This window comes from Hibiscus syriacus, unplaced genomic scaffold (genome assembly GCF_006381635.1).
Source record: "Hibiscus syriacus cultivar Baekdansim isolate YM2019G1 unplaced genomic scaffold, ASM638163v2 tig00110253_pilon, whole genome shotgun sequence".
Lineage (NCBI taxonomy): Eukaryota > Viridiplantae > Streptophyta > Magnoliopsida > Malvales > Malvaceae > Hibiscus > Hibiscus syriacus.
Window position 1 is genome coordinate 208,027 of NW_024062646.1, and position 25,518 is coordinate 233,544.

Genomic DNA, 25,518 nt, shown 5'->3' on the forward strand with positions numbered 1-25,518 from the left:
ATATTTAATTTTTGTTGGTAAAAAAATTATGATTTTTAAAATAATTATTATAATCTAAAAAAATTATAAACAAAAACAAGATTGTTGAATTTTGTGATTCGATGTGCTATTTTTGGTAGTTTAGCAGTGTTTTGTTGCTGAGTTTAGACGCTAGTGTTGCAGTTTCTTTTTTGGTTGATCATGCTGCAATATGGGCAGCTTTTTATGCTGTTTGTTGCTGCTGTTTATGCTTTGTTTTGTGGCTCATCTTGTTGGCAATTTTTTTACAAGTTATATAGATCAATTAGAGTGTTAATCTGATTGTACCTACTAATCACTCATGTAATCCAACTGTATCAATTTGTTACTGACGTAAAGAAGAAAAACTTGTATCGTTATCAAGCAGTAGGTTAATATGTAATTATTAATTCAAACTCTAAATAGCCCTTATTACTCGTATTAAGGGAGCAGCAAGGTTGAATATAAAAATTCCTTTGTAAAGTGGTAGACATGGAGACAGAAGGAGAAATAGAAGAGCTTGCACACGTGGCGGTGGTAGCACAAGAGAAGTTAGAGCTCAGTGTGGATGATGTGATAAACAGATACGAGAGATCCCTGGGATTATCTCAACTGTTGCATGTAGCATTAGTTTCATTGTCATGGGTGTTTGATTCTCAGAATACCTTAATCACCATCTTTACTGATGCTCGGCCATCTGCTTGGAGATGAAAAGACCATCATCACAGTAATGCATCAGTATCTGAGTCTTGGTGCATAGACGACGACGTTAGTAGTAGTGGCAGCAAAGGCCAACGGAGTCATGTTTGCGGATTGGCAGCCGGGACTTGGGAGTGGGTTGGTGGGAACACCACGTCCACTATTGCCGAGTAGAACCTTATCTGTGACCGCAAGTTTCTTGCTGCTCTTCCGGCTTTTCTCTTTTTCATTGGCACAATTTTTGGTAATCTTAACTCTCTCTCCTAGGCCTTCATTCATATAAGTATTAGTATCAATCATGCATTTAAATGAGTTTAATTTTGATGTTATAATTTAATCCTATGTTAAACTTGTACTTTAATCCTTCAAAATTTTAAAATTCAATTTAATCCCTGAAAGAGAGTATGATTTTTACCTTGTGTGTATTGTGTACCTTCTAAATGATAGTTTTAATCAATTTGACATTTAATGTTCACACTAATGATGAAAATGTATTGATTAAAAAAATTACAACATTCAAGCTAATGATGGAAATGACTTGATTAATAAAATAATGATACTTTAAAATTTCAATTATAATATTTTGAAATTAATTTAAAGTTTGAATCATAGTTCGAAGAAATCTCCTACATTCAATGAATTATATATGTGGATGTCCATTGCTAGGCTACGGGTAAATTCTAAAAGGAATTTTGAAGTCCGAACAAACTTAACCCATCTAAGGGTATTTAATTTTATTTAAAAATAATAATCTAACGAGTGAGAAGCTAGTGAAAGACACTGTTTGTTTCCCTTTCACAGGATGTTCTTTCTATGGTCGGCTAGCGGACACATTATTGGGTAGAAAGAAAACATTATTGGTGGCATGCATCTTAATCTCCTCCACCACTTTCATGACCTCTTTTTCACCTAACGTTTGGATATATGCACTTCTTCGATTCGCAAACGGCTTTGCTCGTTCTGGATATGTTGTCTTGTCCTCTCCACAGAAATTGTCGGTCGTAAATGGCGAGGTCAAATAGGCCAATTTGGTTTCTTTTTCTTCACAGCTGGTTATCTATCTCTCCCACTCATTGCCTATACTACAAGATCTCATTGGAGGTATATCACTTCCCCCTCTTGTTTATATGTTTTTCTTAGTCCCGTTGGTCTCACAGTCACCTCGTTGGCTACTTGTTCAAGGGAGAAACAAAGAAGCACTCGATGTATTAAGAAAATTAGCGGGAAAGTGATAAGAAATAAGCAAGGTAGCTACTGTAAACTAACTCAGATAAACTGAAAGAGACAATGTAGAACAAGATTAAAGGCAAATGGAAACGCTTTACTAAAGTCAACATGATAGAAACAAAATACATTCTCTCGGGTTATGAATAGTGGATAGGCCCACTATATATAACAACTAAGGCTAACTAACCAGCCCAACTGAATAGAATTCAGTTACAATAGATTAACTAAAACGGTTACAGCTAACCAACAATTACATAATACTGTAATATACTCCCGGTTTTCTTATTATCTGAATTGCCACTTCAACATTTTCCTGGCTTCTTCAGACCTTTTTCTCATGACTGGTACTATTGATTTCTGCCCAAGACTTTACACCAAGACGAGAACGCATGTCAACTGCAGGTGAAAATGGTTTGGTGAGTATGTTAGCCACCTGTTCTGCAGAAGGAACAAAATTTACACTGAGTTGTTCAACCAAAATTCTTTCCCTCACAAAATGAATATCAATTTCCACATGCTTTATTCGAGCATGGTGTGTTGGATTTACTTCCATAGAAATTGTAGAGGCATTATCACACCCTACAACTGGCTTTCCAGTTACACCAATCCCAATTTCATCAATTAACTATTCAATCCAAATCAATTCAGAAACAGAATTAGCAAGGCTTCTATACTCAGCTTTTGAAGTGGACCTAGAGACAACACTTTGTTTCTTAGAACACCATGCAATTGTATTACCTCCAAGATATACACAGTAATCTGTCGTGGATCGTCTGTCTTCCACTGAAGCTACCCAGTCTGCATCAGTGTAGAAGACTAGACTGAAATTGCCAGATTGTGAGAAAAATAACCCATACTCAAGTGTCTCATTGAGGTATCTCAATATACGTTTCACTGCCCTCCAATGAGTATCACACGGACTGTTCATGTACTGGTTAACCTTGTTAACATCATAGGCTATGCCAGGTCTTGTTAAACATACATACTGCAAACCTCCCACAATACTACGATAAAGATGAACATCACCAAACAACTGTCCATCACTTGCCTTGAGTTTAGGAGCAAGAACCATATGAGTGAGAGTGGGAGTTGACTCATCTAAGTTTGACCTCTTTAACAACTCAGAAATATACTTTTATTTAAAAACAAGCCTCTTGGAGAGTGTTTAACTTGCATTACAAGAAACAATTCTAACTGTCCCAAGTCCTTAAGAGGGAATTCTTCATTAATTGCTTGCACTATGACATCCACTTCTATCACCCGGCATCCTGTGATGACTATATCATCTACATACACCATTAATAATACTTGAGAGCATGCTGAATTTATGATAAATAGGGAAGAATCAGCTTTCGAAACAACAAAACCCAAGTTTTCAACTAGAAACTTTCTGAAAGTCTCAAACCATGCTCTAGGTGCTTGTCTAAGCCCATAAAGAGCCTTCTTTAAGCATCATACTAACTCCTTCCCATATTCACTTCTCTGCTCAAAACCTGGAGGTTGACACATGTATATTTCCTCTCATAGCCTTCCATTGAGGAATGCATTATTGATGTCGATTTGCCTAAGTGGCCAATCTTTCATGACAGCAACATGTAAAATAGTTCTTATCGTACTTGCTCGAACCACAATACTAAATGTCTCAGAGAAGTCTCTCCCCACCATTTGAGAATACCCTTTGGCCACTAGACGAGCCTTAAGTCTGTCAACTGACCCATCAGGCTTCATCTTTACTTTAAAAAGCCACTTGCAATGACAAGAGAAGGAACAAACAATGTAAATTCAATCAATATATATTTCCTAAATAACATAGAGAGCGATGAAACCCTCTGAAGTTCCCCCCGCCGACACCAGACTCCCCAAAAAACAAAATCGTAGAGATGAAGACCCGCCTGACTCTTCTGCCATAGCAAGCGATGGTGCCACTACTCTAATGGAGTGCGATGGTTCCCCACATGCTATTTCTTATAAGGACGTTGTGACAAAATCTACTGTGGCCCAACCGGATTCTAAAACGATCGATCTAGATGATGATAATATTGAACTACTTAAAGAGATATCACTCTCGACTCCTCTAACGGGATTCCAACAATAGATTTTTCAGAACGAGTCCAATCACTGGCCGTTAAAAGCATGGATTTAACACTCGTAGTTAAAGTTATTGGTTGAAGAGTGGGTTATAATACCCTGTACAATCGCATATATGGTATCTGAAAACCTTCATTCCCCCTCAAACTTATCGATATTGAGAATGACTACTTCCTTGTGAAGTTCAGTAATTATGGTGACTATTTGAAGGTACTAACAGAAGGTCCTTGGACTATACTTAACAGTTGAGCCATGGTCTCTTGACTTTCAGCCGAATCAGGATTATCCTAGCCACCTCATGGTATGGATTCGATTACCGGGACTCCCCGTCACCCTATACAAAAGGAGTTTCATTGAAGCTATTAGAAACCATGTTGGCTTTGTGATCAAAATTGATTTCCAAACGGATAATGGTTGCAGGGGGCGTTTTGCACGACTAGCCTTTAGTCTTAATCTCATCGGGCTTTAGTATCCAAACTCATCATCAATGGTCGCCTTCAAATCATAGAGTATGAGTCACTTCCCATTGTTTGCTTCTATTGTGGCATATACGGTCACCATAAAGACATTCGTCCGTAACTGCCAGTACAAGAAGATGTTCAACCAGCGTCTGAGGTTCCTCCAGTGTAGCCTCCAACGTCAGATAACTCAGCCTCGGATGAAGCATTCAAGCCATGGATGCTCGTAGAAATGAAAAAGTGAAATCCAAGGAATGTTAATTCTACAAAGCAATCGGTCCATGATTCTAGCCCCATTATAGCAAAATCAAATCCCATTTTTAAAGCTGTCCCTAATAATCAGGGAAACCACCCAAAATCTAGGGTGATCGATGTGGAACCCACGGTACCCTCTTCAACATCTCCTTTGACCTCTGAACTTAGCTTGTTGACCGAACCAAGGAGTGCTTTATACAGACAAAAACAAATCAAAGAACAAGGCTCTAGCAAACCCAAAAAAAGCTACAACTGTTCCTTCCGCCCCCAAGAAGCAAACTCATCTTAGTGGTAAGCCCGCCAAATTGCATGTATTATCTAAACTCCCTATGCAAAGACCACATAATACACCTAGTGGAGCTTCTTCCTCAAATTTGTCACGATTAAACTTGACTGAAAACCTCGACCCGAACAAGCACCAAGCTGTGAAACTGATAGATGGAGATAATCCCCGCATCCCAACCGAAGTGCTAGTTCTTTCTGCAACAGGCAAATGACCAGGAGGTATGATAGAATAATGGGCTCTTCTGGCCTCACTCTTCTCACTCTCTTTTATTTATGAATCTTAACATATTTATGTGGAACGCTCAAGGCTGCGACCATCGGAATTTTAATCGCGTTACTCGGTAATATATGCGAGATCATTCTCTGGATGTTGTAGGATTCATTGAAACCCGCATAAGTAAACATGTTGCTGACAGAGTTATTGCTCAATTTAAAATTCCAAACTCTTTTAGAGTAGAAGCTGATGGTTTTTCTGGAGGCATTTGGATCTGTTGGTATGATCACATTCAAATAGATGTTCTTTTCAGTTACTTTCAATTCGTCCACTGCAGAATCCACTGTAAGTCCAATTACCATTTAGCTCTCGCTACTTTTGTTAATGCAAGTCCAAACCCTGCCAAAAGGAAAACTCTTTGGTCTTATCTCCAATTGCTCTCCAATCATATTAATGAGCCTTATCCTAGGCGATTTTAATGCCGCGTTATCTCCAAATGATCAAAAAGGTTGCGTTAGTATTCCTGTATCGGATCAATATTTCAGTAATGTTGTCTTTGATTAAAGTCTTCATGATCTTGGTTATCAAGGACCTGACTTTACTTGGTATAGAGGACCTTGTGCCGTTCACCTCGACCGATATTTATTCAATGACAAATGGCTTGACGCATATCCTGATACATTGGTTTATCATCTCCTCAGAATGAAGTTCGACCATATACCTCTTTTACTCTCCATTGGCAAAATCTCCAATAAGCGACAACAAGGTCAATTTCGATACTTTACGGGATGACTCTCCATAAAGATTTCCATAAGCTTGTGCTTGATAACTGGGATTCTTCACTTCCAATTACACATGCTATCTCTAAATTCAGTAGTAACCAAAATCTGGAATCAACACTCTTTTGGGCAGCTTTCTCACCACAAGCACAACATTATGGGGAGTCTAAAGGGCATCCAATGATATCTTGATAAAAAGCACAGTGCTTATCTCTTGAAGCTTGAGACTAAACTACAAGCTGAACTTGAATTAATCCTTGATCAAGAGAAGCTCCTATGGAAGCAAAAATCTCTCTCAGATTGGATATCATTCGGCGACCAAAACACACTTATTTTCATAAAAAAACCATCATAAATAGGAGAGCTAATAGAATTTACACTCTTCAAATTTCAACTGGAGATTGGTGCTCGGACATTAATACTCTTCGACAGGAAGGCAACTCTTACTTCCAAGAATTATTTTCATCTTGTGAAGAAGAACATGTCACCTATCCTGTTTCAGGGTGTTTCCCAACTCTACCCCTTAATTACTGAAAAATCTAGAACTGATGCCAAACCCATTGAAAATAAAGGAGGCGCTTTTCGATATGGCTCCACTGAAATCCCCAGGAGTTGATGGTCTATACGGTCACTTCTATCAGAAGAATTGGGACATCGTTGGCGCTTCGGTCTGCTCTACGATCCAAAACATTTTCAGTGGTAATAATATTGACCCCCTTTTGACAAAACAATTCTTGCCCTCATCCTCAAAATCCTAAACCCCTCGAGCTTCAAGGACTTTCGACCTATTAGTCTTTGTACGGTCTTATGCAAGTTGGTCACTAAGATCATTGTCAAGCGTATTCAGTAAATTATGCCTCAACTTGTCGCTCCTAATCAAACCAGCTTCATTCAAGGTCGTAGCTTCTCAGAAAATATCATTATTAATCAAGAGGTTATTCACTTCATGAAATCCAAAAAGGACAAAGAAGGTTGGATGGCGATAAAGGTGGACTTGGAAAAAGCTTTTGGTCATCTTCGCTGGGACTTCATAGCCAATACACTTTCCGAAGCAGGCTTCCCACTGGTAATTAAGTGAATCATCTTACATTATATTTCATCTTCTTCTATGCATGTCCAATTTAATGGAGGGCTTAGCAATGGTTTTAAACCACAATGCGGAGTTCGACAAGGAGACCCAATCTCTCCTTACCTCTTTGTTCTTACCATGGAAAGACTTGGGCATCACATTCAGCTTGCTTCCGAGGAGGGCTCATGGAAACCATTTCAGTTAGTTCGAGGAGGTATTCCTATCACACACCTATTCTTTGCAGATGACTTAATATTGTATGCCAAAGCAACCGCAACGCATGCAATTTTAATTGACAACATTCTGGATGAATTTGGTCGTTACTCGGGCCACACAGTCAACAAGCTCAAATCCCATATTTACTTCTCGCCCAATACAAGTGTAAAATCAGTAAATATAGTATGTTCACATCTCGACATCAAACAAGTTCCTAACTTGGGAGTCTATCTTGGAATGCGGTGATGCACAAGCGAGCCACCTGCGATTTTTATAGCTTCATTATTGATAAAATAAAATCAAAGCTCCATGGGTGGTCGGCTAGAACCTTATCTTTTGCGGGATAGATTACTCTCGCTAACTCCGTACTCATGGCTATCCCAACTTATTTCATGCAAACTTACCACTTCCCCTCTCGTGTTTGTCAAGATATTGAAAAACTTATACGACATTTCATTTGGAGTTCTAGTAGTCAAAATCGAGTCATCCCCCTCGTCAACTGGGACACCTTAACTCAACCTAGGCATAATGGAGGCCTCAGTATTTGGAGGCTACAACATCATATTTCTGCCTTCCATATGAAACTATGTTATGTTATTGCTTTGGATACGGAGAAATATTACATAAAGCTTCTTCGCCAAAAGTATAAGCTGCTTTCCAACTGCCCCCTCCATATTCCGACTGAATTGCTCCCACTTATGGAGGTCCTTATCCAAAGTCTGGAATAGTTTCTACAACTTCTTATCTTGGTCTATAGGCGATGGAACTATGATCAGATTTTGGCATGACATTTGGATGCCGAATCTTGGACGCTTATCAGAATGGAAACAAGATCATGTTTCGATTGAAGATAATATGCTAGTCCGTGAAGTTGCTCTGCCAAATGGTAATTGGAACTGGAATCTACTCCGGCAGTCTCTCCAGCCCTCCATAATTCCGCATCTGCTGAATGTTCAACCCCCTAACCCGAATGCTGGCAAAGATCGATGTTGTTGGTCTCAAGGCAAACATGGTGAGTTCAAAGTAAAATCTGCATATAATCTTATAACCAAGGATCTTTGGGACCCCAAAGACGCAAGATGGACTAAGCTTTGGTGTATGACTATCCCGGAACGCCTTAAAAATTTTCTATGGCTTTCATACAAAGATCGCTTGCATACAAATGTCAAACACTGTGTAAGGAAACTTACGGACGATCCTCTATGTCAAATATGCAACTTAGCTAATGAAACTACTCTTCATGTTTTACGTGACTGCCAATACTCTACAGCACTTTGGCAGCAGATTATCTGGCAGTAGCCCCTACCGAAATTCTTCTCCACTAACGCCTCTGATTGGCTCGTGATGAATCTTGAATCAAACAACCTTTTTGCTGGCACATGCATCCCATGGAAGGTTCTTTTCTCCTCTATCACTGGCAGATCTGGAAGAGGCAAAATGCATACATATTCTCGAATTTGTTCATCCATAATGACCAGCTCTTCTGTCTTAGTGAAAATTGGGCCCTTTATATCACCGAAGCAAATACCATTACCCCAATAGATTCTGTTGCTGCTCGACCATAACTTGTACAATGGAAGCCAACGCCCCCAGACTGGTTTACTCTTAACACGGATGGAGGAGCAATTCACAAAGTTTCCTCCTACGGGTCGGTGGGTGGCATCATTCAGAATATGAATGGTGACTGGATCATTGGCTTTAAAAAACCGGTTGGAATTTCAATGCCTCTTCAAGCCAAACTTTGGGGAATTTTTGAAGGACTTCAATTGGCGATCTCCCTTAATATCAAATGCCTTCAATGCCAAACCGACTGTGCCGAAACTTTTAATCTCGTATCTCCATCAATGGCTAGCTGCAGCCCAATAACCCTTGTTCGCTCTATTACAACTCTCATCTCAAAGCAATGGACGACCGAATTCATCCTCATTCGGTGTGAAGCCAATGCTGCAGCAGATTTCCTTGCCAAATCTACTATTACTATAAATGAACAAGTTCAGACCTACATGGAACCCCCCAAGAGATTATACCTATCCTCCACCGTGACCTCTATGGTCATGCCTCCCTTCGTACTTAGTATTTCTTTGTAATAGTCTCCTTTCTTAATTAAAAAAAAAGCCACTTGCAACTTACTGCTTTGCATGCTGGTGGCAGAGGCTTTAACTCTCATGTACCATTCTTCATAAGAGTAGTATACTCACTATGAACAACTTCACGCCAGGCAGGATACTACAATGCTTCATAGACATTAGCTGGCTCTTGAGGACTTGTCTCAGCAAGTAACACTCTAGGTTTAAAAATACCGGTTTTCCCATGAGTGACCATGGAATGAGCATTCTAAACTAGTCAAGATGGTGGTGGTGATGGTGGAGGAAGTGACGGTGATGAAGATGATGTTAGTGATTGTAATGGAAGAGATTTAGTAGTTACAAATGGTTCTGAGATGAATGGATGATATGAAGATGAGGTGGATTGTTGAGGTGAAGATAACTCACGTGGTAAAGAAGATGACGTTGATGGTGTAAAAGATGACAGATTTGAAGGATGAGATGATGACATTAGAGATGATACCTCTGACACTTGTTGTAGTAATGTAAGAGATGATAGGGCTGATTTGTGGCTGTGTGTGTTAGTAGAGAAGGGAAGAAAAGAAGAATAAAACCAGTTATTTAGAGAACAAACATTGTTGACACTTAAGTGCTTTTTACTTGTCCTAGTAGAGGTGTTAATTGTTGGTAGATTACAAGTATCAGAAAAGTTTTGGTGTTAGTGATAAGGAAATTCATTTTCTTCAAATTAAACATGCCTTGAGACATAGACATGACCACTAGGATCTAAAAACTTGTATCCCTTATGAGCAGGTGAATAACCCAAGAAAACACAGGTAGAAGAATGAAACTGAAACTTGTGCTGATTATAAGGTATTAAAAAGGGTAACATGTGCAACCAAAAACTCTCAAAAAACTATAATCTGGTGTTTTGTGAAAAATCTTTTCATATGGTGATACACTAGACAACACTCGTGTGGGTAACCGGTTAATAAGGAATACTGCACTAGAAAAAGCATCATTCCAAAAGCTTAAAGGCATAGAAGCCTAAGCTAGCATAGAAATGCCTACCTCAACTATCTGTCGATGCCTCATTTCCACCAAACCATTCTGTTATGAAGTATGGGGACATGATAGTCTATGTATTATACCTTGCTCTTTCATGTAAGCTTGAAGAGCACCATACTCACCCCCTCCATATCAAATTGAAACACCTTGAGCTTGACACCAAATTGTCTCTCCTCATGTTTATGAAACTGAAGAAAAGCATATTTAACCTCAGACTTTTGTTTCGGGAAATAAATTCAAGTATACCTACTATGAGCATCAATGAAAGCAACATAAAATCTAAAACTATTAGAGTAAATAGGAGCAGCGCCCCACACATCAGATGCTATAAGTTCTAGTGACTGTTTATAAACAGTGTGTGAGTCATAAAACGGCAACTTGTGTGCTTTAGCTAGTTGACATGCTTTGCATAACATTTTTTCTTTATTTATATTAGAATGAGTTACATTGTAATGTTTTAATGAAGAAAGTAACACTTCTTTAGAAGGGTGGCCAAGTCTTTTGTGCCACATCTCTACAGACACCCTAGCATTTACAATGTGACAGCTTATTGGAGACAAATAACTATTATCAGAATTATTAATATGCATCTCATCACCAGTAGTTATGCAACTGTCATTATTATCAGTGTTATTCATGGCTATACTGAGTTTGTACAATCCTCCATCTTGACTTCCTTTTAACAACACTCTTCGAGTATGCAAGTCGCGAACTTGACAGAAATTGGGATAAATTCAAGCAGAACCTAATTGTCCTGAGTGAATTTAGATACAGATATCAGATTTTTAGTAATATTAGGAACATACAACAACTTGTTTAAATGAAACTTATTGGAATTAGCAAAAAAATAAGACTGACTAGTGCACTGTATTGGAAGAGAATTACCATTGCCTACAATCACACTATCTGTTCCAGGGTGAGTGTCTTTAACCTATAGGTTACTAAAGTCTTTAGTTATATGATGAGTTGCTCCATAATATGGATACCAAGCATTATCATCCACTGTCTCAGGTGTAGCTATATAAGCCTGAGATGTGATATGTGGTTGAGTAGCAGCAGTGAAATGATTTGAATTTCTAGAAGGAAAAGAAGACATGTTGTGAGGATTTGAGTAAACTTGATGTTGAATATTAACATGATAAATCTATGGTCGAAAAATAGAAACTTAAGGAACTTGAGAGGCTACAGAAACTTGAGGAACTTGAGGTGCTATTGCTAAGGGTGAATGTGTATAATACATTGAATTATAAGGGTTGAAGTTATCACTGCTGGGATTATATGAGCTGACATTGGCTTGAATACTGGAATAACCTTTATTAGTACTGTTTTGTGTAGGTCAAGATGATTCATTCTTATAATTCATGTCAAACCTGTAGTAGCATCTTTCTACAAGATGTCACATCCGACCACATAATTGACACTGTGGTCTGGAGGATAAAAATTATCCTCACCTCTACCCTTATTACTGCTGTTACTATTATTGAAGTTTTGACCATTATTATCAACAAGTTCACCCTTATACTGATATTCAGAATGTGAAGCATTATTGGAGGTCACTTGATCACTTGTAGCTTGAGTTGTGATATGAGCACAAACTGTGACATGGTTAAAGGATTGTGACTGTTTAGTGTCAGCATCCAGTAATATGGTGCTGACAGATCTTAAATCTGGATGAGTGGGAGTAGCAGTTATGACAATGATGACTGACTCAAACTCAGGTGGCAAACCATTCAATATAGCAGTGATATGTTCATATTCTGATATTATCTCACCACAACTAGCTAAATTGTCACAGACAGATTTGATTTTCATTAAGTAATCTCTTATACTTAGATCCTCTTCCTCTGAGAATGAAGCATTCTCCTATAGGACATCAATCTAGAGGTAGTTTTGCCACTATATAATCTATGTAGTGTATTCGAGATCTCAACAGTAGTATTGAGACCTATGAGATGTGGTAGGACTTCCTCACTAACAGTGGAGAGCAACCAGAAAGCAAGAGCTCCATCTTGCTCTTTATAAAGCTCATACTCAGGATTCAAACTAACTACACCATCTCTAGTTACATATTGTGTAGGCCAAGAAATGTTAGAGTCTATGTACTTCTGAAGCCTATGAGTTTTAATAGTGAGAAAGACTTGTTGATGCCATATCAAATAATTGTGATCTTCTAACGTCACATTAATTTTCTTAGTAGAAAAGAGTCTAGTGGAGGCAGTAGAAGAAGAGCTAACAAAAGTATTTAAAGTACTGTCATCCGCAATATTAGCCATACAGAGAGCAAAACAAGCAGAAGGCGAGTCACAAAATGCAACCAGAAACGAACAAGCCAATTGAAGACCAAACAAAAACAACTCAACCAGGCAGAAATAGAAAAAGACACAAAATGCAGAACTCCAGTTTAATTGAGAACAATAATAGAACAATATCACCAGAATCGAAGAGCAACAACAATGAAGAAGTTGTGATGAATCAACCAGGAATCGAAGATCCAGATCGAAAAGCAACCGGAGCAAAAAGTGCAACGAATCACTCTGAGAGAGAACCACAGAAGAAAATCCACTACGACACGAAAATAGGGAAATTGAATCAATTTGGAAAAATTAGGTAAAGTGAGAAACGAAGAAGCAAAAATCAGGCAGAACGGAAGACAAAAGGCAGCAGGAATTTAGGCGAATGATACAATGATAAAAAATAAGCAAGGTAGTTACTATAAACTAACTCATATAAACTAAAAGAGACAGTGTAGAACAAGATTGAAGGCAAATGGAAACACTTTACTAAAGTCAACAGAAGAATTCCTAAACATACAGAGATTCTGATAGAAACAAAATACATTCTCTCGGGTTATGAATAGTAGACATACCCACTATATATAACAACTAAGGCTAACTAACCAACCCAACTTAATAGAATTCAATTACAACAGATTAACTAAAACAGTTACAACTAACCAACATTACATAATACTCTAATAGAAAGGAATTACCCAATAATATAGAGCTCATAATTCCATCTTCAGTAACAACAAGAGCAGACAATAGAAGTGATAAAAATAAAAGTATGTGGACCACAAAATGGACTGCAAAGAGGATGATTACTTTAATGACGTCTGCTTTTGGGATTGGATTTATGTACTATGGCATCCAACTAAATGTTGAGAATCTTAACTTCAATTTCTACATCACTGTTATAATTAATGCCCTAACGGATATTCATGCTGTTCTTATCGGTGGCGTATTATTGGGCTTTACTAATTGACGTCTCCTTTTATCTTTGTTAGCGTTTTCAGCCGGCGTTTCGTGCCTTCTTTGCATTATATTCTCCACTGCATAGAAAGACAAAACAAAGGCTGAAGATGAGTCCAAAAGTACTAGTAGCTGGCCTCAATTGACAATTGAAGCTATCGGTTTTATGTGCTCTTATATTGCGTTTAATGTCTTGTATGTTTACTGCGTGGAGCTTTTCCCCACCAACGTAAGGAATTTTGCGGTGTCGCTGTTGCAGCAATCATAAATGCTAGGGGCTTCGTTATCGCCTTTGTTGGTGGTCGTTGGCAGGTTGAGTCCATCTATCTCATTTGCTGTATTTGGGGCTCTTTCCATCGTGAGTGGAACATTAAGTATATGGCTTCCCGAGACTAGGAGTGCTCCTCTTTATGAAACGCTGAAGCAACAAGAAGAGGAGGAGAAACTTCGTTGACTACCACCCAATTTGCCGCCCACTATGGTCTAATTTTAGAGCTTTGAAATAAGACAATAATGATATCTCTCAAATATTGTGCATTTGAATCAATATAAAAGAACAAATTAATGCAAACTTTGAGCCACCATATATTTCCATTTATGTTGTGCAATAGAGACCGTTACAAAGCTTCAGGAATAATCTAATTTATCTTTCTCAAGGTAGAAGAATATTTAGTCACTTTCATTTTTATTTAAGACATGATCATTTTTGTTTAATTTTTCCACTTTTCCCAACTAGTGATTAAGTATTTTAAAAATTAATAAGGTAAGTGACAACATCTTAATTAAATAAAAACGAACATGATCACATCTTTATGAATTAAATATTTTGTTACATTTGTTAGTTCATGAAGCTTGAGGGCAAAAGAATAGGGATGACTTTAAATCATCTTTGATTTTGATTGTAATGATATTATTGTTTCTTAACTAAACTCATTCTTGCACCAATAGCGTTAATTTTTTTTAATAGAATTTAGATAATCAATTTTATGGTTTAATAAAGTCCCCCCCCAACAATCTATAAATGAATTGTTACATCAAACTCTAAACAATCGGTTAACATTTAATTGGTACTTCAAATTCTAAACAATCCTTACCATTCACTTGAGCAGCAAGAAACTCGTTTGTCCAACATGGAGAAAGCAAGAGAAATGGAAGAGCTCCCACATGCAGCAGCAGCAGCAGAAACAGGAGAAATAGAAGAGCTGATCCAACATGATGCAGCAGAAACAGGAGAAATAGAAGAGCTGATCCAACATGATGCAGCAGAAACAGGAGAAATAGAAGAGCTCCCACATGATGCAGCAGCAACAACAGAAACAGAAGGGAATTTGGTGCTCACGGTTGATGAAGTGATGGACAGATACACGGGATCCCTGGGGTTATACCGGCTGCTGCACGTGGTGTTAGTTTCCTTCGCATGGGCATTTGATTCCCATAGCACACTAATAACTATATTCACTGATGCCCAACCATCTTGGAGATGCAAAAATCATCACGTTAATGCATCAATATCTTCGTTTTGGTGCATGAATGGCACTAGCAGTGGCAGCAAAGGCCAACCCGGTCAGGTTTGTGGATTGGCAGCCGGCACTTGGGAGTGGGTTGGAGCGAACACCACGTCCACTATTGTCGAGAGGAATCTTATATGCCACCGTAGGTTTCTTGCTGCTATTCCAGCTTCCCTCTTCTTCCTTGGCACAAATTCTAGGTAATCACTACTCTCTGTCTATGGCTTCATTCATAATTAACTGGAGTAATTGTATCTACTGCATCGATCTTTTATTTGTCAAACCTGAATTTTCCATATAATAAGTACATATATGTTTTAATTTTATTAAATATATTAGGGTTTGGTTAGTATTTAACTTCCAAGCTAATGGCTAGAGAGATGAAAATAATTATGTTTTAAAATTGCTAGTACTAAAGATTTTCCAAGTTCGAACTTCGAACCACTGTTCGGCTCATATAAAATATCCATTTCTTATTTAAAAAATAAAAATATATTAAAAATATAATTTTATATTAATATTTATATAATTTTATAATTAAATTTAAATAACATATATGTTAAATTTCTTAAATTATTTCTAAATCAACACGTGAGTTAAAACTCTATAAAATATGGTCAACTCTGCGTTAGACAATCTGCTTGTATTGCATTTATAAAATAAAATAAAAATTCATTTTTATGTCTAGAAAATGAAGAATTTTTATTATTATACTTGAAACAATAATTCAATGAGCAAGAAACTAGTTATTGATTATTGTATGTTTCATTTTTCACAGGATGTGCTATCTATGGCCGACTAGCGGACGCACGGTTGGGTAGAAAGAAAACATTATTGGTGGCATGCATCTTAACTTCCATCACCACTTTCATGACTTCTCTTTCAACAGATGTTTGGGTATATGCATTTCTCCGATTCGCAAACGGCTTTGCTCGTCTGGAGCCGGTATATGTCTTGTTCTCTCGTCAGAAGCTGTCAGCTGCAAATGGCGAGGCCGAGTAAGTCAATATGGTTTCTTGTTCTTCACCGTTGGCTTCCTGTCTCTTCCACTCATTTCCTATACTACAAGAACTCATTGGAGGTATATGTATAGAATCGTATCCCTTCCTCCTCTTGTTTATATAATTTTCTTAGTCCCATTGGTATCAGAGTCACCTCGTTGGCTCCTTGTTCGAGGGAGAAACAAAGAAGCACTTGGTGTATTACGAAAATTAACGGGCGGAAAGGAACTACCCGATAATATAGAGCTTATAGTTCCATCTTCGACAACAAGTACAGACAATGGAGGTGATAAAAATGAAATTATATGGACCACAAAATGGGCTGCAAAAAGGATGATTACAATAATGGCATATGGTTTAGGGATTGGATTTGTATACTATGACATCCAATTAAATGCCGGAAATCTCAACTTCAATATCTACATTACTGTTATAATTAATGCCCTCATGGATATTCCTGCCGTTCTTATTGGTGGCGTATTATTGGGCTTTACGAATAGACGTCTCCTCTTATCGGTGTTTGCAATTTCGGCAGGCATTTTGAGCCTCCTATGCATCATATTTTCAGCCGCACCAAAAGACAAAACAAGAGTTGATGATGGGTCCAATACCAACAGTTGGCCTCAGTTGACAATTGAAGCAATAGGTTTCAAGGCAGCTTCTATTTCGTTTAATGTCTTGTATGTTTACTGCGTCGAGCTTACCAACGTTAGAAGTTTTGCAGTGTCACAGCTGAAACAATCATTTATGCTAGGGGCTTCGCTATCGCCTTTGTTGGTCGTCGTTGGTCGTCTGAGCCCGACTATCTCGTTTGCCGTATTTGGGACTCTTTCCATCTTGAGTGGAATGCTAAGTATATGGTTGCCTGAGACTAGGAATGCTCCTCTTTATGAAACGCTAAAGCAACAAGAAGAGGAAGAGAAGCATGATCTACTATCACCCAATTCGCTGCCTACTATGGTCTAGTTTTAGAGCTTTGAAATAAGACAACAATGACGTCTCCTAAATATTGTGTGTCGTAACCATTTTTTTTATAAAATAATTAAATATTAGTTTTGAAAAACGGTTATGACTTTATTTTGGAAATATTGGTGCTTTACAATTAATTTGAAATTAAATTAAAAGGAGTCGCCATTGACCTTTGGGTTAGGTAGGTCGAATACCTAAAAAACGTCTTTTAAAACAATTTTAAGAAAAATAATTTTTTAAGACAAAAATGGTATGCGTTTACCAAAGATTCGATTAAAAGCGGTTCAGGAGTCGATTATGCGTGGGGAAGGATAAGCACCCCACAACGCCCAAAATGAGTATTGTGTCGCTTACACATTGTCGTAATGGTGGAAATTATAAATTGAATATAAAGTTAAATTACGATCCATTTATCTAACATTGATTAATTTGCTTCGAATTAATTGATTAGAGAAAATTCCTTAACTCGAAAAGAAATCTCGAAATTAGCAATCCTCCACCGGAAAAGCTAACTCGTATATTTCTCATTAGTAAAGAATATTCCCTCATCGATAGATTGTAAAAAAATACGAATCGAATATAAAATTGATAATCAACATTTGCATAAATTAAATCACTATTTAGTAATATGCATCACATTGTTTAACTTAAAATAAAGGAATTGATTAGCAAAATAATATCGATTTTATTTCAAGTTCACATTTGTTCAAATGTCGTATCAGGTCGCATCACTTCGACCAAGTGAAACTTTCCACGCTCATTCTACAAATCGTGTTCTTGAAAATGTTCAAATAAACCACTAAAATTTTAATATCAAATAATACATACATGTAATAGTGACAAAAGAACATTTCATAAAATAAATTAACACATATGATAAATATATAAAGGTGGGACATTAGACAAACATTCAATTAAGTAAACAAACACATACCTAAAATAGTCACGTCAAACAAATAATATAATAATAAAAAATACTTAATAATATTTTCATAAAAAATTGGAAAGATTTTAATACACTTGTGATAAACCGTATTATAGATATAGAACGATTAGCAGTTAAATAAACAAACGAATGTTGAACCGCACAAAAACAAAAACAAAACCGTTATCTACTTATGTGATTAATCATACAATTTGGTATAAAAGAAATTATGAAAACAAAATAATCACACACCATGAATAAACATACATATTAAATCAAAGTACATAAGGGCCTAAAATGATTCAAAGCGTAAATTACCACTAAAAATAAGAAATTAACCAATACACAAATCAACAACAAATAGGGACTAAATTACACTAAGCTAAAAGTTAACAAGTACAATAAGAATTTATCTGAAAATAAATAACAAACACATAGTGACTAAAATAAAATATACATAAATATCACAGCCAAATTAGAAAATTCACGCAATTACACAAAGCATAAAATCAATGATTAAAATGAACTAAATCATAAATCAGAGCTTAAAACAAAGTATTTACCTAAAACACACTAGTGAACAAATAGGGATCAAAATGAAAAGTAAACAAATATTAAGTCCAAAGTGAAATAAATAGAAATCATTAACTGATGACGAAAATGAAAACCACGCAAAATTAACAGCTAGATATCTAAATATTTAAACAGAGATAAGACAAGACTAAAATGAAATATTTATAAATGCAGAATAAAATGTACAACTTTATAAAACTATTAACAACAGAAGATCTAGTGACCAAAATACAAGTTTTATGAACATGGTGTACGAAATACAAAATACATAAACTATAAAAGTGACCAAAATGAAACATGTATAAATCTTAAGGCCAAATTTAAATATCAACAGAAACAACAAAATACATAATAACATGACTAAAATATAAGAATTAAAAATTAAATGCTCGAAATCAAATAAAGTAAGACTTCATTTAATGGCTAAAACAAAATATTACAAAGCCAGAGGGAACTATAGTGCTATTAGACCTTTTTTACACAACACGCAGCCTCTTACCCCTTTTAACGGCGTCGTTTAGGGCGAACTATATAAGCCCAAAATGAGCTTTTTTAGCCTTCTCCCCCTCATTTGCTTCTTTGTTTAAACGAGAGAAGAGAGAGAGAATTCAGAACTCTCTCAACTCTCTCCACTGAAGAGAGAAAGGCCACGGTGGTCGGAGGCTCACACGACAGGGTCGACGGTGGCGCACGACTGCGACCGGCGGCCGGAGCTACGAAAACAACCTGAATCGAAACCTCTAAACCCCTTAAACTCCGATCTATAAACCCCTTTCCCAAGAAGCACACAAAACCCTAGATCTAGGATGATACATTTCGAATAGACGAGGAAAACCGGCGGCTTTCAGAATCCCACGACTTCGAACAGAGGTAAGAAACTTCTTCCTCTATTTCTCTCCTTTTTTTTTTGTTCCAATGCCCCTTTTGAACCCCGAATCTCTCTATAATTTTTTTAATTTTTTGTTCTCTTGGTTTCTTTTTTTTATCTTGCTTTGCATGTTGATTTGTTGATGGATGTGAGGCCTTAAAAATAGGATAATAATATCCTATATTTCTAGGATAATCATTCTCTGACTTGATGTTGATTCTTGTCACTGTTGGATGTATGTTGTTACTGTAGGTGCAGGCGGCCAGCTTCAGAAGCTGTAGGGAGTGAGGCTCAGTTGGAAGTCGAAGGCTAAACGACGGCGGTTGGCTATTAGGGGATTAGGGTTAAAACCCTAATATATTTAGGGTTTAAAACTCTAATCTGATTGGTTGGTTCAGACTGGGTAGGCATGTTTTAAACTGGTTGGGCTTCAAGTTTGGGTCTGGGACTGGCCTGTAAAAAAATAAATTGTAAATTGTAAATAAAAAAATATAATAATAATAATAATAATATAAAAAGAAGACCCGGACAAAAACGGGTGTCTACAGCTGCCCTATTTGCACATTCTTGTGTTAACAAGAATATGGCAAAGACGACAAGACCACATTTTTGTCTTATTCTCCCCTCTTTTCTTGGAAATTGGATAAGTTTTGTTGTTGGGGACGATACTGCTCATACGCGATGAAGAGTTCGGGTCGTCTAAGGGTGACACAGCTCCTACGTAATGAGGATCTAGTCAGGGGATGACACTGCTCATATGTGATGAAGAGATCTTGGCCATCTTTAGGAAAGGTGATAACTCGGTTCCTACACGATGAGGACTGCTGGTTATCTATGGGTGACACGACTCCTACGTGATGAGGAGGTCTGGTCGGGGAATGGCACGGCTCATACGTGATGAAGAGTTCTGGCCATTTTTAGAAAGGATGATAACTCGGTTCCTACGTGATGAGGATGACTGGTTATCTATGGATGACACGGCTCCTACGTGATGAGGAGGTCTGGTCGGGGAATGGCACGGTTCATATGTGATGAAGAGTTCTGGCCATTTTTAGAAAGGATGATAACTCGGTTCCTACGTGATGAGGATGGCTGGTTATCTAAGGGTGACACGACTCCTACGCGATGAGGAGATTTGGTCGGGGGATGATACGACTCATACATGATGAAGAGTTCTGGCCATCTTTAGGGATACTGGTTTTGAAAGAAAATGACTCAAATATAAGTTTCAAAAGAAACATACTCAAAGATTTGTTTCAAGAAAAACAAACTCAAAGATGATGTGTTTTAAAAGCCACTGTCTCGAAAGAGACAAAATTCGTTTCAAGGGAAACGACATCAAAGATGTTTGTTTTGTTTTAAGGAAAACCGACTCAAAGATAGTAAATTTTGTTTCCAAAGAAACAGGCTCAAAGTTTTTTTTTTCAAAAGAAATTGTCTTAAGAGATACACAATTTTGTTTCAAAAGAAAAAGACTCAAATATCTTTGTTTCAAAAGAAACAACTCAAAGATAATGTTCAAAGGGAAACTGTCTCAAGCGAGATAAGATTTGTTTTCAAGGGAAACATTCTCAAAGATCGGTGTTTCATGGGCAACTGTCTCAAATGAGATATAATTCGTTTCAAGGGAAACGATCTCAAAGATGTTTGTTTTGTTTCAAGGTAAACAAACTCAAAGATGATAAATTTTGTTTCCAAAGAAACAGACTCAAAGATTTTTCTTAAAAGAAACTATCTCAAAAGAGACAAAATTTTGTTTCCAAAGAAACATATTCAATGATTTTTCAAAAGAAATTGTCTCAAGAGAGACAAAACTTTGTTTTTTCAGAACATTTTATCCTAGTGAGACAAAATTTTGATTCCAAAGAAATAGACTCAAATATTTTTCTTCAAAAGAAACTGTTTTAAGGGATAAAACCTTGTTTCCAGAGAAACAAACTCAAAGATGATATTGTTTTAAGAGAAAATGACTCAATAGTTAAAATTTATTTCTAGGGAAACGACTCAAAGATGGTTTTATTTCAAGAGAAACAAACTCAAAGATTTTGTATTTCTAGAGAAATTGTCTCAAGGGAAACAAAATTTGTTTTAATAGAAACGATCTCAAAGGTGGGTGTTTCAAGAGAAACTAACTCAAAGATAGGTGTTTCAAAAGAAAGGACTCACAGATTTTTTCACGAAAAATTGTCTCAAGCGAGACAAAATTTTGTTTCGAAAGAAAAATACTCAAAGATGAGTTTTGTTTCAAGGGAAACAGACTCACAGATGATAAATGTTGTTTCCAAAGAAACAGACTCAGATTTTTCAAAAGAAACTTTCTCAAAAGAGACAAAATTTTGTTATCAAAGAAACATTCTCATAGATTTGTCATTTTGTTTCAAGTGAAACAGACTCAAAGATCCTTTGTTTCAAAAGAAACAACTCAAAGATGATGTTTGTTTCCAGTGAAACAAATTCATAATTTAGAAAATTGTCTCAAGTGAGACAACATTTGTTTTTAAACAAATTGTCTCAAACAAGACAAAAATTATTTTTAGAGAAATTGTCTTAAGCGAGACAAAGTTTGTTTTTGAGAAAACGATCTCAAGTGAGATCAACTTTGTTTAATGTGAAACAAATTCAAAATTTGTATTCTTAAAGGAAAAATGTCTCAAACGAGACGAAATTTGTTTTGAAAGAAATAACAATCTCAAGTGAGATTAATTTTTGTTTCAAGTGAATCAAATTCGAAAATTGTATATCAAAGGAAAAAAAATGTCTCAAGCAAGACGAAGTTTGTTTTAAGAGAAATTGTCTTAAATGAGACAAAATTTGTTTTAAAATTCTCAAAATTTATGGGAAATGTCTCAAGAGAGAAAGAATTTTGTTTTAAGTACAACAAATTTAAATTTGTATCTTAGAGAAAAAAAATGTCTCAAGCGAGACGAAATTCACTTTGATAGAAATTGTCTCAAGCGAGACAAAATTTGTTTTAAAATTCTCAAAATTTGTGGAAAAATGTCTCAAGCGAGACAAAATTTTGTTTCAAGAAAAACACCCTCTAAGATGATAAAAAGTCTGCTTGTTCCTGCATGTTGAGGAAATGTCTTGATTGTTGACTTCAGGAAGTCAAATCATTGTTTATTCAAGTTAGAGACATCTGGTCATTTTCGAGCTTTGATTTCTTGAGAGATCAAAATAATGCATTTTTGACTGACTGTCTTGGATGTTATGATGGGTGTCAAGATGAAATTCATTTGATTTATCCTCAAGTGCGGCAAAAATGTTTTTAATATACATGATGATGAATGTTTGATATGCATTTTTGACTGACTGTCTTGGATGTTATGATGGGTGTCAAGATGAAATTCATTTGATTTATCCTCAAGTGCGGCAAAAAATGTTTTTAATATACATGATGATGAATGTTTGATACAAAGATGCAAACTCATGTAATATGTATGTATATGTTGATGTATGTATGCATTGATGTATGTTTTCTCGATCTGGAATAAGAATAGTTGCGAGAGCAATATTCACTCTATCTTTGATTTATTTTGTCTTCATTTCCACCAGTGCGTACTCTTGCAAAACTCAACTTGAGACAATTCGTTTCCTTGCCCCTAGCAAATTTTGTCCCAATAATTGGCTTCCCTTGCCCCACTTCGATCTTGAGCTTCGGAGAGATATTCGTTGAATTCCAAGATATACTTCCAGAGAACTTATCTTGTTTAAAAATGTTTTTCTTCTTTTGAAAACAACTTGATGAAGAAAAAATATGTGGTTTTCATTGTCAAATGAACTAAAATAATTCTTTTTCTTTGGCTTCACAATTGGAGAAAATCACAACAACATGAATTCATTGAATATCAAAAATCAACTGCTCTTTTAATCTTTGATAGCTGCAAATCTTTGACAAATATCAAGATTGAAAGGTTGTTTTTGAGGTTGGCTACCTAAATTCTAAAGTTTGTTTCATCGATTGGTCCTCGTGAAGATCATAGCATGCCCCTCTTTTTGAGTTTGGTATTTTGATCGGAGGCAAACAAAATGGCACAACTAGCATAGTTAATTACTAGACTCTTTAGAACACTTCTATTTCAGTTGTCTGAAATCTTCCATTTGTTCAAGCTTCGTAGACTTACCTAGTCAAGGTAGTGCAGAAATATCGATCTAAAAATGAGATTTCTGAGTGCCCGTGTGAAGTTGACTATAATAGGTGTTCCTCAACTCCCTTAGTCCATATTCACCGAAACTTCTTATTTAGTAATTTTGATTTAATTTGCCATTGCTTGGCTAGCTGGATTCAACTTTATTGTACATATATTTTTATAATTGCCTTTGTTCGGCTAACTGAAGGATTCATGTCGTCACAAAGTCTTCGACTTGACAACCACAGTGGATCATACACCGGATTGCCAAGTACCCAATCAATGTCATGGTTTGAATACAATTATTCATAAAGCCAGGGTTTTCGAGTTTCCTCTATAACTAATTAGTTTAGCGGAATAGCTCAGCTTTATTGTATACATACATAATATAATATTTTGGGTATATGGATTCCATTTCTTAAGCTTGTTGAGAAGAACCTGTTATAGTCTTAGTGTTTGTTGAAGGTCAGAAAATCTCATCGTTAGAGTTCAATTTCCCAGTAACTAACCTAAACTAGATTCATCTACTTGACCATTTCATCTGAGAAGATCATGATCATCATTGAACGTCATCAACAGAAGTAGAAACCAGTAAGTTTTACAATATCATGTGCTAGGTTGCCCCATTTTGTTCGCTCCTAACACATACCTGAATGTCAACATGTTGACTGTACATGAGAGGAGAAAGTTAACTTGGTTCTTTCATGGAAGGGTATGTATTCTGGTGTAAATTTGGATTAGGATCAAGGGTCCTTATTTTGCTGGGGTTCAATCTTGTCATTTGTCAAAGATTTACAACCTCAATTATTAAAATCTTTTAATTAAAATGATATTCAAAGAATTCAAGATTAAAATTTGCTCATTGTTCATTTCCTAAGAAGGAAGCATTTTATTGAAAATGTTCAAAAGTCAAGTGATTTACAAACATTTAAACATAAGAAGAACAAAAGAAAAACAAAGTAAAACAAGATGTCATGCATGAGAATGCAACAAAATCTCCTAATGGATGCCCCGACTGACTTCCGATCAGAATGCCCATCACACATTGAACGTTAATGCCCCTGAATCAATCAGATCTTGGACCTTGCGCTTCAATGTCCTATAATTCTCAGTGGTGTGCCCTGAGCTCCCAATGTGATAGCTGCATATGGCGTTAATATCATGGCCTTCAGGATATGGGGCTTCTATTGGTGTGGACTGAACTGGAGTCATTAGATTCATCTCAACTAGCGCTGGGAGCAACTCCTCATATGTTATTGGAATTGTACTGATGCGAGTCTTTTCACATAATGTCTTATGAGGTTTGGTCCCTAGACTAGCTAGATAAGATCCCTCAATGTTAATCTCAGCTCTTTCCCCATTGTCGAAATGGTTAGTGCCTCCTATCTGACCATTCTTGACTGCTCTCTCGATCATTTCTCCACACATGACAATGTCAGAGAAACTCTTCGTGGCAGCTCCAACCATGTAATTAATATATAGAGATTTTAATGTGTCAATGAATAGAGTGATGAACTCTCTTTCAGTCATCGGTGGGTGCATTTGAGATGCTACATCCCTCCATCATTGTGCATATTTTTGGAAGCTTTCATCGCTCCTCATATCCATATTATGAAGCGTTGTTCGATCTGGGGCCATATCAGTCATGTATTTATATTGGTCCAGAAATGCACGAGCCAAATCTTTCCAAGAGCGGATCTGAGCGCGACTTAGTTGATTATACCACCTAGAAGTTGGTCCAATTAACTACCTTGGAAGCAGTGAATCAACATCTGATCGTTGTTGGTGTATCCAATCATCATTTGAATAAACATCGTGAGATGGGCATTAGGGCAACTGGTTCCATTGTACTTTTAAAAATCGGGCATATTAAATTTAAGAGGGAGCACCAAGTCA

General features: G+C 36.6%; 2 pseudogenes; both read left to right on the top strand.

Annotated features, from left to right (window-relative positions):
- The first annotated feature begins 489 nt into the window (after positions 1–489).
- On the top strand, positions 490–14,148 carry LOC120114909 (annotated as a pseudogene).
- Positions 14,149–14,778: 630 nt separating this feature from the next.
- LOC120114911 lies at positions 14,779–17,123 on the top strand (annotated as a pseudogene).
- The last annotated feature ends 8,395 nt before the right edge of the window (positions 17,124–25,518 follow it).